This window comes from Gallus gallus, chromosome 2 (assembly GCF_016699485.2).
Source record: "Gallus gallus isolate bGalGal1 chromosome 2, bGalGal1.mat.broiler.GRCg7b, whole genome shotgun sequence".
Lineage (NCBI taxonomy): Eukaryota > Metazoa > Chordata > Aves > Galliformes > Phasianidae > Gallus > Gallus gallus.
The window spans coordinates 69,320,990-69,335,624 of NC_052533.1; positions in this window are offsets into that span (position 1 = coordinate 69,320,990).

The following is a 14,635-nucleotide window of genomic DNA, read 5'->3' on the forward strand; positions in this document are numbered from 1 at the left end:
CAAATGTTACTTTCAAGCATTGTTAATATAATAATGTCATTGGATACATTCCACAGTCTGGAACTAATTCCATTTAAGTAGATGTAGTATACACATTTTTTTTTTTCTTGATAAGAGTTCAGAGAAACTTGGAATTTGTTCAGATGTTTCTGGTATGATTACAGACTTTTACCTTGTGTCTTGTTTAAGCACCTGCTCACCTTCTAGTATGATAACTCTCTAATTACCTGCCTTTTGAAGTGATTTTTAGTATTAGCCTTGCATTCTGTAGAATTGAGTCTAGTGCTAGAAATTCAATTTTCTTAACCCTTTTTTTTCTTTGCCTAATATTAAAGATAAGTTTCCTGTGAATACTAGCCTTTCCAGCTCACAGAAGCAAAACTCAACTCATTGATTATTACAGGACAAAGAGAGAGAGAATGAAACATAGTCTCTGAAATGTGCTTATATGTACCATTTTTGAATAAATGATGGATGAAAATTCCACAGTTCAAAGAAGAAACCAAGATATTGATACATAGCTGTGCTAGTAACTGCCTTATGCCTAGACAGTAACCCTTTAATTACAACAGAATTTCTGGCATGGAGTTGGAATAAGCCTGGAGCTAAGTACAGTGATGAATCAAGTCCCACAGAACACTTATTTAGAGCCATCCTTTTGCTTATAAGGAATTTGGCAAAACAGTTTCTGATTTCAAGAAAGCTGGAACTATTGTGAATATCATATTTCTTCTGCTACTTCAGCATTTCTTTTTCCACAACTGGTAATGGAAATTTTAAATAAAGTTAAAAAAAAAAATCCTAATTTTTTCTCCTTAATTTTGAAAGTCGGTAAAAAGTAAAGAATAAAAAGAACAAATATATGAAGATTACTTTATTTCAATTTTCAATCAGTTATCAAAATTGCTCTTAAACATGAGGAAATTGATCATAGAAAACGTTAATTTTCATCCATCAGGCTGTGATGTCTTTGTAGCATGCTTGTTTAAGGAAGAAAGAAAAGATAATTCTAAGTATCTTGGCTGGTTTTGAAAAACAGTTCTTTGTACTTTGTTTTCTTTTTTTCCTCTGGAGATAATTATATCACAAAACATAGCATTATAATCGAAACCTCCATTTGCATGGATTCAGAGTGTGCTACAGAGTCTTGTAAAAGTGCAGAGGATGTGCACATCCCACCTCACACCTGCATTTTTTAATAATAGGCAATGAGGCTGCACTTCTAGTAAGCAGAAAGTACAACAGCACATCTAACACAAAGTAGGCAACCTTTCAAAGATAATTTCTGTTGTCCCTGAACTCAGCCTGAAATTCTGCACAATAAGAATTTAATTTTTCTCAATACAGGTGAGTCATGGACCTGTTGGAGCACATCTAGAGGAGGGCCACAAAAATGATCCAAGGAATGGAGCACTTCTCCAATGAAGGCAGGTTGAAGGAGCTGGTCTTGTACAGCCTGGAGAAGAGAAGGCTAAGGGGAGACCTGAGAGCAGCTTTTTGGTGTCTAAATGGGTACTGTAAGAAAGGACAGACTCTTTAACAGGCTCTGTTGTGATAGGACAAAGGAAAATGATTTCAAGCTAAAAGAGATTTAGATTGGACATAAGGAAGAAGTTTCTTACAATAATGTTGGTAAAGCACTGGAATGGGTTGCCCAGAGAGGTGGTGGATACTCTGTCGTCTTGGAGTCCTTCTAGGTCAGGCTGGAAGAAGCTCTGAGCAACTTGATCTAGCTATAAGTGTCCCTGTTCATTGCAGGGGAGTTGAACTGGATGGCCTTTAAGGGTCCCCTCCAACTCAAATGATTCTGTGATTCTATGACTTCCTCATCCAGGGGTTGGAGGAGACAACAAGGAGAGGTGCTCTGCTGGGAGAAACACTACCTGACTGAATCATTTACCTCAGACACGAGACCCATTTTTGTTTAGATTGAGGACTTCGTTTTAAGTACTTTTACTCATAGTACTTATTTCCTGACTCTGTGATAACTTTCTAAAAATGTTTTGCTGCTCTGTGACACAAAACAACTTCTCGTCTGAAAATCCTCTGCTTCAGTAGCGTGTATGCGTTTTGCTTTGTTTAGTTTCGTTTCAGATATGAATAAATAATGTCTATTTTATTCAATTTAATTGAATATTAGATTGAAATGTTAACTATTATATCTGCAAAAACAACGACAACAACAAAAACAGCATAGATACAAATTTGGAGATGATTTCTGATTTTTTTTTTTTCAGAATTTTGTCCCCACCAGGGAGACTGAAAGTTTATAATCATTTTCTACTCCATTTATCTGATATATGCTACTTGCCTGTGTATAAAAGTGGCCAGAATCTAAAGAGAGAAAAACTGTTAAGAAGGGGGAAAAAAAGTTTAATTTTTAAAATCATTTATCTATATCTGGCTTTTTTAAAAATCTTATTTTATTTTACCAATTCTATTGTTATTTTATTGTTATTTTATTTTATTTTATTTTTTCTTGCCAATGGTAAATAGAAAAAAAAAAAAAGAGGGAACAATGTTAGAAAATCAAGATTTTTTAATTTCTTTTTAATATTTTCAATGAAAGAAGTGTGAATTCTTCAGAATTTGCAGATAGAAAGTAAGCTTTACCAAGCATGTCTCTTTTCAGCATCTGATTGTATCTGCACATGCTTATGAGCATATTTCCTCTGTATGCAGTAATGCAGCAGATGGAATGGAGGCGCAGTGTTTGTGACAATGAGGTACCAGTATTTCCTCCCTCTCTTGTCAAGCAGAAGTTATTCGTCTGTAGCTGCATTCCTTATTGTTTTGACTTTCTCTTCTCTGAGTGACTATTACAGTCTCCCTCCTCTCTCAGCTGGGACTTAATGATTTTCTCAGCTAAAGCAGACAAAAACGGGGATCTGTTCTGCTGTGTGTGTTTAAGCACAGCAGGTGTGTGCATGTGGATGCAGGGCGTAAGAACTCCTCTTCTGGGTTTACAAGCGATACCACCTGGTAAGATCTTAGAAAAAAGACAACCGTTTAAGTTTCACATCAGGTTCTTGAATGTAACTTTCCCATATCTCTTTTCTGGTCCTCTGTTATTCCCTGTCAGCCTATTTTCTTACTGTCTCATCTGGCAGGCTCTTCGCATGCATGTGAATAATGATTCAAATGCTTCAGGAGCTGTTGTTTTCAACTTTTATTAGTGTCTCCCAACACATTCTCTTGTTTTCCTGCTGACAACCAGCCAAAATCGCCCTCTGGTGAATTCTAAAAGGGCCTCAGTGACAGCAATTGGACCCCAGATTTGTAGCAGATAATTGCTCAATCAGATCTTTGTGACAGAAAATACTTGACAGCTGATGCATCTCTATTTTTAATCAGTCTGTGACAAAAAAAGTATAGGAGTTGTTCTCTCTCTAAGTTCACGAAGCACATCTTTAGATCAAATATATTTCATTTAACTGAGCAGCTTAGTTGATTCTGCATAATTTTCATGTTTGTTCTTGAGATTCAGCTGAGGCTAAGATTCCTACCATGTCCAAGGGTGTACACTGTTCCCTCCCACTTCTGAGAATAATATGCTGTAGCAGTAATCACATCTGAGTTGTTTCTTTCCAGATGTCATTCAAGACAGTATTACTAATAATGGTCTGCTAGGGAATGTTTCTGCCAAGTTCCAAACCTGCATCTTGAATGTAGCAAAGGCAAAAAATGATTCCAATGAACCAAGCTGAAGACTATTCTTATTGCAATCTATTCTGGGAGAGGATTCCAGGAATTTAATAACTGCTGCATGAATACTCATACATACAGACATGATCAATAAACTTCATATTTTATGTTTCTCATTTGTGTAGCTTGGTAGATTTGATTTATGATTTTTTTTCTAGCAGCTTGGGATGTGATATTACAGACTTATGATAGACAGCCAATTTATAGTATTTAATTTAAACACTGCTGGGACATTGTACAAAAGTTTGAGACAACTAAAACAAATCTTAATCAAGTGTCAAAAATAAATCTGCCTAAAAAAAGCTGATAGAAGAAGAGAACAAGAAATAGAAATATTAAGGGAAAAATGATTAATTATTACATTTTTGCACACTTAATTTTAAATATAAATGCAAAGTCCTTTATAAAAGAACTGTATAAGAAGGAGAACGCACCTGCATAGGGACAAGGAAACAAGAATACAAATGAATGTCTGACTGTTAGCTTTCATATGTCACATCTTACCAATTTCTTCTGCCATTGTTTGAATATGGGACTTCGGCTGTGGGATTTTGATTGTTAAAATAACAGAACCAAACAAATAAAGAAGGAAGAGAAATGAGAAAAGAAGTAAAGGAAGGAAAGGGTATAAGGGGGGTGGAAAAAATGGGGAAAGGAATAAGGGAAAGTGAAGGGAAAGGGAAAGGGAAAAGAAGGAAGGGAAAGATTTCTGCAGTGCTGATAGAAATGTCATTTCTTTTGGTAATTCCAAAAATTTTAGAACTGTGTGCTACTTTACCTGTCTGGGAAGTCTTCCCTCTGCGTCTTGCCTGCTATCTATTTCATGCATTAATTACCAATTCTTAGGAAGGTCAGTTACACCAACTTGAAATAATTAATGTAATTCATTTGTAAATTTATTAACCACAACTATTTGGATAAGTGAACTTCAGTTGCTAGTTGTAATGGTCTCAGTGATGTGCAGATTGACATCCATTACACTTTCAACCTCATTTTCTTGACAAATTGACAATTTTTCTTGTACAAACAGTACATGATCACTACTTACAAGCCTGTCTGTCCTGATCTAGTGTGCCCTAAAGTCTTTATTTGGGTCCTACATGCGTATATATACTGAAGTATTCTTTCAAACATTGTTTGAAATTAATGACACATGGACCAATGTTTGAGTGTTGGTTAAAGCATATACTGTGTGATTACTTGCAGCAGCTATGGTAGAGGTCTTGTTATAGAGGTGAAGAAACTGTGGGTGATTAAGTGGTATCACGTACTACAGAAACCATGTATTTGCTAGAGAATTTCTTGACTGAAATATCCCTGTGTTGTTAGTTATTCTGTCAACAGGAAATTCATGGTGAAACCTAAACTCTCAAGTTACACATTCTTATAGGTTAATGCTAAATCATTGGGATGCCTGTCTTTAAACAATACCTGATGAGTCCTCACAGCAGCCCTGCTAGTGAAGTACTTATTAGCCTTGTTTTATACACTGGGAAGACAGGAAGTCTTAAACCAGTCATTTAGGACTCAGACACGATTGGACTCCCCAGACAGACAGATTTCTAACCAAAAACCAAACCCGTAGGCTAAGCTGAAAATAAGCCTTACAAGGATAAAAACAGTATTTAATAGTGGTCAGAATGAATAATCACTTCACTGGAAAAAAAGTAGAAAAAAAATGAAATAAATGAAATAAAGAAACACTTCTTTTGGTTTATTAAGCAAAGAAAGTCTTCTGTGTTTATAATATTATTCTAATTACTGGGTTTAGGAATTAACTCCTCTATAGGTTTAGAAACTGGATGATACTTTGAAAAATAGAAAGTCAAAGGTAATTGCAAGCCTTCTTGTCTTTGCCTAGTAGTATTGTATTTTAATTAGTAGCTGTGTATAAGAGAGACCTTGGTCCCAAACTGTAACTTTGCATTTTAGGACAAATTGTCTTCAACTACACTGACCTCTAGTATTGATTAAGAGCATCATGTACTACACTGAATTCAGGAAGCAATTTTGTGTTCACAAAACTCTGGAACTGAGACATGGAAGAGTACAAAATTATTCAACTAATCAGCATATAAGGTATGCAAAATAAAACAGATGAATGAAACAGGAGTGAAAAAAAAGAAACCAAGAAAATTCACAAGATGCTAATCATGCTACCTCAGACTGCAAGCTTGTAGCAGCTACTGATATGAAAGGATACCTGATTTTTTCCAGTCTGTTGCAGTGATTGGTGGTATGATAGTACAAATATGTGACTCTGCACCCTCCACAGATCAAGGCTGAATCCTTCAGCTTGTAACACAGAGACTCTCTACTTGGAATAATGAAATGCCATGTAGCAAGAGCACCATACTTTGTGTGCACAGTCAACCCCTGATTGTCTTTTGCAAACCTCTTTAGTTGAGCATCAACAATAGCTTGTCTTTAATCTTCATTATTTTCATCCCTTTATTTATTCTAAACAACACAGTGGAAACTGGCTACACTGGGGCTTAAGGTTGTCAAAACATGTCACATGTAAATTGCCATAATTTGCTTTTAGAAAGTTATCCCAAACCTCCTCAAAATGTTCAGACTTACATTTCTGTCATGCACTATGCGTCAAAATGATTTAGAAATACACGTGTGATGGGTGGAAAAAGAAAAAAAATGATCACTTGTTATATGTTTCTTGCATTTCAATCAGAACAATTCCCATTTCCATCTTAGATGAAATGATATAATAGAAGTGTATAGCACAGCAGAATGTTGCATCCAAGCACGTTTCTTTTCATGAGGTAAGTTTGCATTGTATCTATCTCAACCCAAATTACATAAGGTTCTTAATTTATAGGACCACAGTTTACAATCATCCTGAGTAAGTTTGTTAGTTACAAATCCTTAATTTTTTAAGTCATAAAGAGGTTGGAGTGTAAATACTATAATCTATCTGGGCAAGAAAACAGGAAAAAAAGTGTAAGCAAAATTAATAACCAGACTTTTTTTTCACCTAAGAAAATTGGTGAATTCCTTTAAATAATACTTGTCATTCCTTTTGCTTCTCAATTCTGACTAACCCTAGCTTTAAATCTGATCAGAAAGTTTGACTTACTACTGCTTAATATGTGCCAGATAGACCAATGAAACAGTGGTTTTGTAACCAGTTGCAACATCAGCAAAGAAAGGCCTGAAGTATCGGTGATGATAGTTCCCAGAAAGTTGATACGGTGGCTGTCTTGAGGCAGGTCAAGAAACTGTAGTACAAGTGGAAGAGGATTATCAGAGGCCTGGTACTACAAGAGATGTGAAGAAAATTGGCAGCTGAGCAAGGATTATCAGTAGTTGTGAATGTGAAGAACTGTTTATTATAACAAAATTATATTTGCAATGATTTTTCAAATGTGAATACCAAAACAACCACCTGTTAAATCATATTGATTTAAATCACAAAAGCTATTGAATTTTCCATAAGCATCTGGATGTTCTGCTGTCATGTATTTTCTAAAGCAGAAAGTAAAACAAAACTGTAAGGGATTCATAAGGACCAAAACTGTGAGAGCAACAATGGGCAAAGAAAGGTCTGGAGTTCCCATTATCTCTTGGTAGATGTGTCTTTGCAGGATAATTGCACTTTGGATTGATTTGTTGCCTCTGGCAGTTTGTTTGGAAGATGACTTTTATTTGTCTCTTCTCCTCAACCTCTTCTACCCTATTATTTAAAACCTAATTATCTTATGAAATACTAATTGCCAAGCTGTGCAACTTAATTTTCCACGTGGCAAAGTCTCCAGTATTTCTCCTTGCTGTTTTTGATCAGAGAGCACTTTCAGGGAATGGAGTTGCTTTTCTGGCAAGTTCTCCATCCCACCATGAGCAGCAGCTCAGACACACGGTAGGATCCCACGTCTTTAACTGAAGCCTACACCTGCATTTTGCATCCCCTTTTTAATTCTGCCAGGGTTTAACAGAACAAGGAACCTGCTGTCAGATGATGGTGGAGACTGGGAAGCAGAAACAGGTCCAAAATCAGTGTGTGCAGTTTCTTTACTATGAGAGTGGTGAGGTGCTGGAACAGGCTGTCCAGAGAGGATGTGGATGCCTTGTCCCTAGAGGTGTGAACACCAAGCCAGTTTGGATGTGACCCTGGTCAGTCTGGTCTAGTATTAAATCGGGAAGTTGGTGGCCCTGCCTGTGTAAGAAGGGTTGGAGCTTCATGATCCTTGAGGTCCCTTCCAACCTGAGTCATTCTGTGATTCTGCAATTCTAGGCCCAGTTTGAATACAGCAGGTGGAGCGGCCTGCCTTGATGGTAAACAGCAACTGCCTGAAATCAAGTAAGTACAGCATCTCCTAAGCATCTTTGATTTCCAAGATTTGTGGGACTATGTGCTACACCACCCATGAAGCATAGAATGGAACTATGAGTTTTTAATATCCTTGAGAATTGAAGATGATAGGTTTTTTTGTATCTAGTTTTCCCCCATAGATGTTATATCCTCTTTTTTCCCCTCTTTTTCACTTCTCCTTCAGCAGAACAAAATGTAACCTTCTGAAGGCAGATAGGCCCCATATCATTTTTGCTTTTTAAATATCAGTGATATTGCCCACATCCTGCATGTTTCTAAGATAAGATAGATAAGATTAGTAAGGTAAGTCTTAAAAGCATGGCTATATTTTTAGCTTACATTTGGCTCAGTGTTAACATTTTGGTGGTGCTCTGGAGTGAAAACAAAGAAAAAACAACTGAAATCTGCTGTGTGGCGTGGTTCCCAAGTCTATTGATATAATGGGTAGACCTAGATGCAAAGATCAGACCAACATAAACCTGCTTTTCTGACTGTGTCTGCATAAATCTGAGCAGCTAAAGACTGTTAAGGGCTTGTGTATCTTGACACTGCTCTGGATGCAATCCAGATGCAGTGTACATAAACCTATGTTAATAATAATATTTTTGAGCAGCTCCACAATAAATTCCTTTGTGGCTCAAAGAAAAATAACTTTTCTCCCAGAAAAATAATTGAATAAATGAATAATAAAAAATATAAAAAGAGCCCACCTACATAAGTGTTATTGTGTTATTGTAACACTAACATTGACATATCAAGGGTCAACAGGTTGGTAGGTGAGTGCTGTCGATGTACATCTGATGTTCGAGTGCTTTTGAGTGGAGGATGAAAAACTGTCTCTTCTGGAAGCCTTATCCAGCAACAGTTATTCGCATGCATCTTCAGGGTGTGTTCTCAGAGACTAGAAGAATGGGAAGTCAGAGTGCGGGATGAATATTTCAAAATGGAGACCACTGGCTCATTGGGGTAAAGGAGAATGTTTACACATGCTTAAATATTCACACATTTCATAGTCTATGGGATTATTTTTATTTACCTTTGATTTACCTTTGATTTATAAGTTTTCACATTCAGAATGTAATTGTAAGGAAATAGACTGAGAGGCAAACAACCCAGAGTTCCTTGGGTGTACTGCCTCACTGTCTCACTGTGCATCAGAACTACCAGTTTCAAGGTGGTCTTCCACTAACCCTTACCTATAAGCTCACCTAGAAACTGAATGTCAGTGAGAAACACTGGAGCTGAAGCTTCTCCTGTTCCAGTGAGACATGACAGTTTGTCACTATTAAAATCTTTCTCAGGAACGCCTCGATGTTAACTAATTTTCCAAGCAGATTTTGGTTTTGTCTTGAAAGTCATTTCTGTTGACCAGAAAGGGACTCCTCAAGCTACTGCTGTCAGGTCTGTCCATTTCCCGAGGGCTCCCCATGGCTGCCCTGAGGAGCAGAGGCAGGTTAGGCTGTTGGTGGACCCAGGTTCTTCATTTATTTATAGCAAGCCAATTGAGCAGACAAATCTTGGTGCTGCTTTGGGAACCATGTTGGATTGCTTGGAGAAAACTGACAGGAAATGTCATTTTTTTGGACTTTTCTCTTAACTGAACAGAAATGTGAACAACAAACCAAAAAATAAGAGTTTTAAAATATTTTATATCAGACAAATATAATTTGTTAAACTATTGTAATTATTTCAAATTACTTGTAGTTTCCTTCTTTTTTTTTTTTTTTTTTTTTTTTGTTTCAATTAATCTGAGACTTCATCAGTACTGACAAGTAGGTAATCCAAAGTTGGCAATTCAGATGGAAATCTTCAAGTCCTTAGAGCTCTCCTTCCCCTAATTTTTTTGTCGTTGTGCTCAGTGCTTCAGTATTTTCCAATTATTCCTCATGAGACATGAAGCAGCAACAGATGCAATCTGCTGTTTGCAGATCTGCCACATAAATAGTGTTTCTAGATTTTTTATTTTTATTTTTATTTTTTGCAACTAGTTCTGTTCTGAAGATGTCACAGTCTGTCTTTGAGCAATATAATCTTCAACTAGATCCTGGTGACCCACAACTGTTTTTGCAGTTATCTGAGATACACTTTACTCTTTCCCTGACTTTGTCAATCTGAACCAGTAGCACTGTCTGGATACCTTGAACTTTTAGTAGTGTGCCGTGATCCTAGGCGAAAGAAACTTCTCATGCATTTTTGGCTGTGGAGGGCTTTTCTGTGAACTTGCATATTTGTGAGCTCATGGGACAAAAAAAAAAAAAAAAAAAAAAAAAAGCAAAGTAGAACAAAACAAAAAAAGTGCAACTTGAGACAGGGAAATTATTTTGGATTAATAAATATACACAGAATTCTAAAAAAAGTAGTTTTATTGTTCTGTGCCTCGTTCATAGAACATCCTGAATTGGAAAGAATCCATAAGGATCATCATTCCAGCTCCTGGCTCTGCACAGCATCACCCAAAAATCATACACTACAGAGCATTGTCCAGATGCTTCTAAATTCTGGTAGATCAGTGCTTTTTGGTGAATAAATCTCCTTTCTTCATAATTGCCATCTTTGTTCTTCTTTTATGATGTCCTATCTGCCTCAACATAGTACTTTTCCTTCTGGACTCTACTTCCCACAGTCTCTAGCATTTTTCCCTCAGCAACAATTTTATAAGCATTTTCATCAGTGAGTGCAGGATAGTTCTTTCCAAACTGCAAAACTCTTCCTATTTTCCTCTTTTACTTTTCATTAAATAAATCTTTAATAAAGTTAATTTTATTTCAGTGAAATCACAAGAAATGAATTTTAAAGCATGGTCAAAATACATTAAAACTTAACACAATTGCATGGTATGCTTTCAGAGTCAGAGACAGGCCTTCAGTTTGAGATCAGTGTATTGGTTTATATCTGCTGAAGATCTGCCTGGAAAAATTAATAAGCAATCGTGTACATCAAGAAGTGGTGATCTCATAAGAAAATATTTCCTGATGTTTATCAAGGCTGTAGCTGTAGTAGATTCTTAATGTTACACATAGGAACCTAGTATTTAACATTTGCTTTAATACTTAAGAGCCTAATGTGCAATAAGACAGCTTGGCAAGGGGAAAAAAAAGATCTGTTTAACATATTGGTGATATAATCCTTGTAAAGCTAACTTCTGTTAGGCAGACACTGTAAGGCAGACAACAGGCAGGAAAGGAGGCAAAGACAAAAGTTGGAAAATGTTGCCAAAATTACAGTAAATGTTAATGATTTGATCACAAAAATTGTTTTTCAAACTGGAGTGTGTAGTAAATAATAATGAATAAATGTACTTGTCAGGAAGATTTGATTTGTCTAGCAAATCCTTACTGACATATAGACTCATTTACTACAATATAGCCTTTTGAAAATGCCATTCCAGCAGAGCATAAAAAAGGTTATTTAGATTAAGTATAGTAACAAGATGAGCAACATACTGAGTTCGTTGGACTACATGCGACTCATTTAATACCCAGTGCTCCATTATTCTGAATGAAATGTTCCTGGAGAAAAAAATAAATAAAATAGGAAAGAAATAACATATAAAACTAGGCATAATGATTTAAAAAATATATACATGAGCTTCAGTGTAATGCTTTGTACCATCGGTATTTACATTCAGTCTGTGAGTGATAATACTGGATATTGGAGTGTTAGCTGTTGAGAAGAAGGGACCCCACCATCACTGCTTCCTGGTAGCAAGAATGTGAGAGATAGGAATTTGCCTTCAGTTTCATGGGAAATATGTGAAATCAGAAACTCACAATGAAAGGGGGGAAAAAGGTTATGCCAAAACCAAGCTCACATGTCACTGTCTGCCTTTCTCATTTGAGGGGTTAACATGAGAGAACCACAACACGCTTAGTTGCACTTTGTCTTTCTTAAAAGTAGTAGGAAAGTGCCATTGCCAAGAGTAGATGAATTTCTGAGATTGAGTCCCTAGATAGCAAAAAAACAATCTCCCTTTTGGGTTTATTAAAGCAATAGTAATATGATGTACTAATGACTTCGGGTATAATACTTACCTACCAGCTTCTTTTGTTTTGTTTTGGTTCGGTTTTGTTTGTTTGTTTGTTTTCTTTTTTTACCTTCTTATATTTTTATTGCCATATCAACTGAGCTAACATAATTTTACGTATAGTTTCTGCTTTTATAGGTTGACAGCTTCACATTCTCTTCTTTTAACTCAGCATATGATGTGTCACTCATTATTATAGTTGCTTCCCTGCACATGGACACTGCAGACCTGCTATGTGAAGAAGCAAGGAACATCAAATTGAACACAGATATAGAGCCTGAGAAGTGTATGTGCAAGTAGACACATGAACACCTGCTGACACACACATGATTATAGCAATGATAGAAAGTATCAGCTCTTACAGATCTGTGAGAAATACCACAGTACACTGTGAGAAAAAAGTGTGTGCAGAAATATCAGAAAGCACCACAGAGATAATGTATGTTATAGGAAAAATCCTATGACAGGATTTTTCACTGTTATTCCTTATACCATTGTGTGGTATATAGTATAGATACACTTTATTATATTCCTTTCCTGGAAGTGTGTTTTACAGTCTTTTTTTTTTTTTCTTCTTCCCAGTATGTGTGAAAGAAGAAGAAAAAATAAAAGGGTGTTACACTGATCTCTCTATTAGCTGATAAGGAATATGTATGATCATGTTACTCAAGTCCAATTTGTGTTAGATTCCTAAATACAATATATTCTCCCGTCTACAAGGGTGGGAGAAAACTGTATGAAGCCGCAAGGCTTCTGTGGTCCTTACTAGGTTGTCTGCCCCATTGTGCCCAGCAGAATCCACAGGCCCCTACTTGGGGCCAGCCTTACTGCCTAGGCAAGCTAAGCATTGATGTCTGCTCAAAGACATCCCAGAACAGAGAGCTGATTGCAGCTGCATATTCTGCTAGTGCCTAGAAAAGCCCATCTGATGAGAATTTGCTGTCCAAGAAATTTCCCCCTATCTCTTGTCTGAAGAGTGGAAAACTGAGAACTTTCTGCTTCCACATTACTAAAGGCAAGTATCGCATTTATTTCAGGGGGTTAAGAAGTATTCCTAGAAAGTCACACAGTCTCATTAACCTCTCCCTTCTTTTCTTCCTTCTCTTTCCCCTGAGGTTTTTCCCATGTTTTTCATCCAGGCCTGCATTTTTCTCTTTTCAGTGGAGGAAGTTTTGCTGGCTTGCTTGTGGCAGAGCAGCATAATCAGATCAGTTGAAAGGGCAGGAAACATGATGAAGAAGAGGAGGAACAGAGAGACGTTCATTTTTTCCTTCAGCCTCTTTCACCACATCCTGCTTTGCTTTCATTCCAAGTATTAGGACAGAATCAATTCTCTTACATTCCTGTGAAACCTTGTGCTGATACCATGCTGTGGTAGAAGGGCATCATGCATGCAACCTTAACCTCTTTTGAGGAGTTAGAGTGTCTGTAGTTCACCTGCTCACAGATTCCCCATCCAGCTTATTGAGACAGATTTTCTGAGAACTTCTTTTTTTTTTTTTTTTTTTAATTGATTATAAGGTTATTTATTTAGCAAAAATATGAAACTGAAAGAAATTACGAAGCCCCAAATCTATTCATTGGTAAACAACCTTTTTTTTTTTTTTTTTTTTCTTCTTTTGGAGATGCTAAAAAAATTCTCATTGAATCACATTTTTTATTCAACAGCTCATTTCTGTGAAAAAGATTTAAAAAAATAAGTTCAAATGAAAATGCTTTGACCAGTTACAATAGCAATCTGGCATTCATGGAAAGCTCTTCCATTCTGTGCATCTTCAAAAGCTACCTGAGGTGGGCTCAAATAAGGCTTCTCCTGGATACCCAGGTATATGTGTCTCCAGGCATGCTAAAGGGTCCACGACAGTGCTTCTGTCCATGCCTCTTTCCTTTCTTCTCTCCCACTCTGTAGCATCATGTTTTACCTTGGTGCTCCTCCAATGCCAGATGATGTGCTTTTGTTCAGAAAAGCTTTGTAGGTTCACAACCTGAGCTTAGGAGGAATGGAGGTTGACTGGGCACTTCTAGTATAAAACTTCCTGAAGATCCAAATCTAAATTATTTTGAAGTAACAAAGTTACTGAGGATTCTCCCTTTCCATTGAATAAAATGTCAAGTGACACTTCTGATATATTGTCTCTTCCACCCTAACTGAGAGAGGGCAAGTTAACAGCTGAATATAAGTTAATGAGTTAAGCAAAAGTTTATGCACTATTCAGAGCCAGTGGGATGGAGCCAATAATTGAAGGACTGAATCTGGGCTCCCTCATTACCACCTGATTATAGCACCTATATGCAGTTCTTTGAATCACCATTTCAGAGCCTCCTCTTCTCCAAACCAAATTATTTGCTATTGGAAAACTACAGATAGTAATACAGTGTCCCTTCCTGATATGTCCCAAATCAACAAATAACTCACTTCTAATTGAAATTACAGGAAAAGATTTGCTCTTCAACTGTCCATTGTATGAATACAAAATGCAAAATTGTATTAAATTATTAAGCAAAACCAGATCCTTTTAAAACCTCTGTTTAGTACTCTCAGTATGATGCAAAAACCTTATTTCCCTTTAATTGGCTTA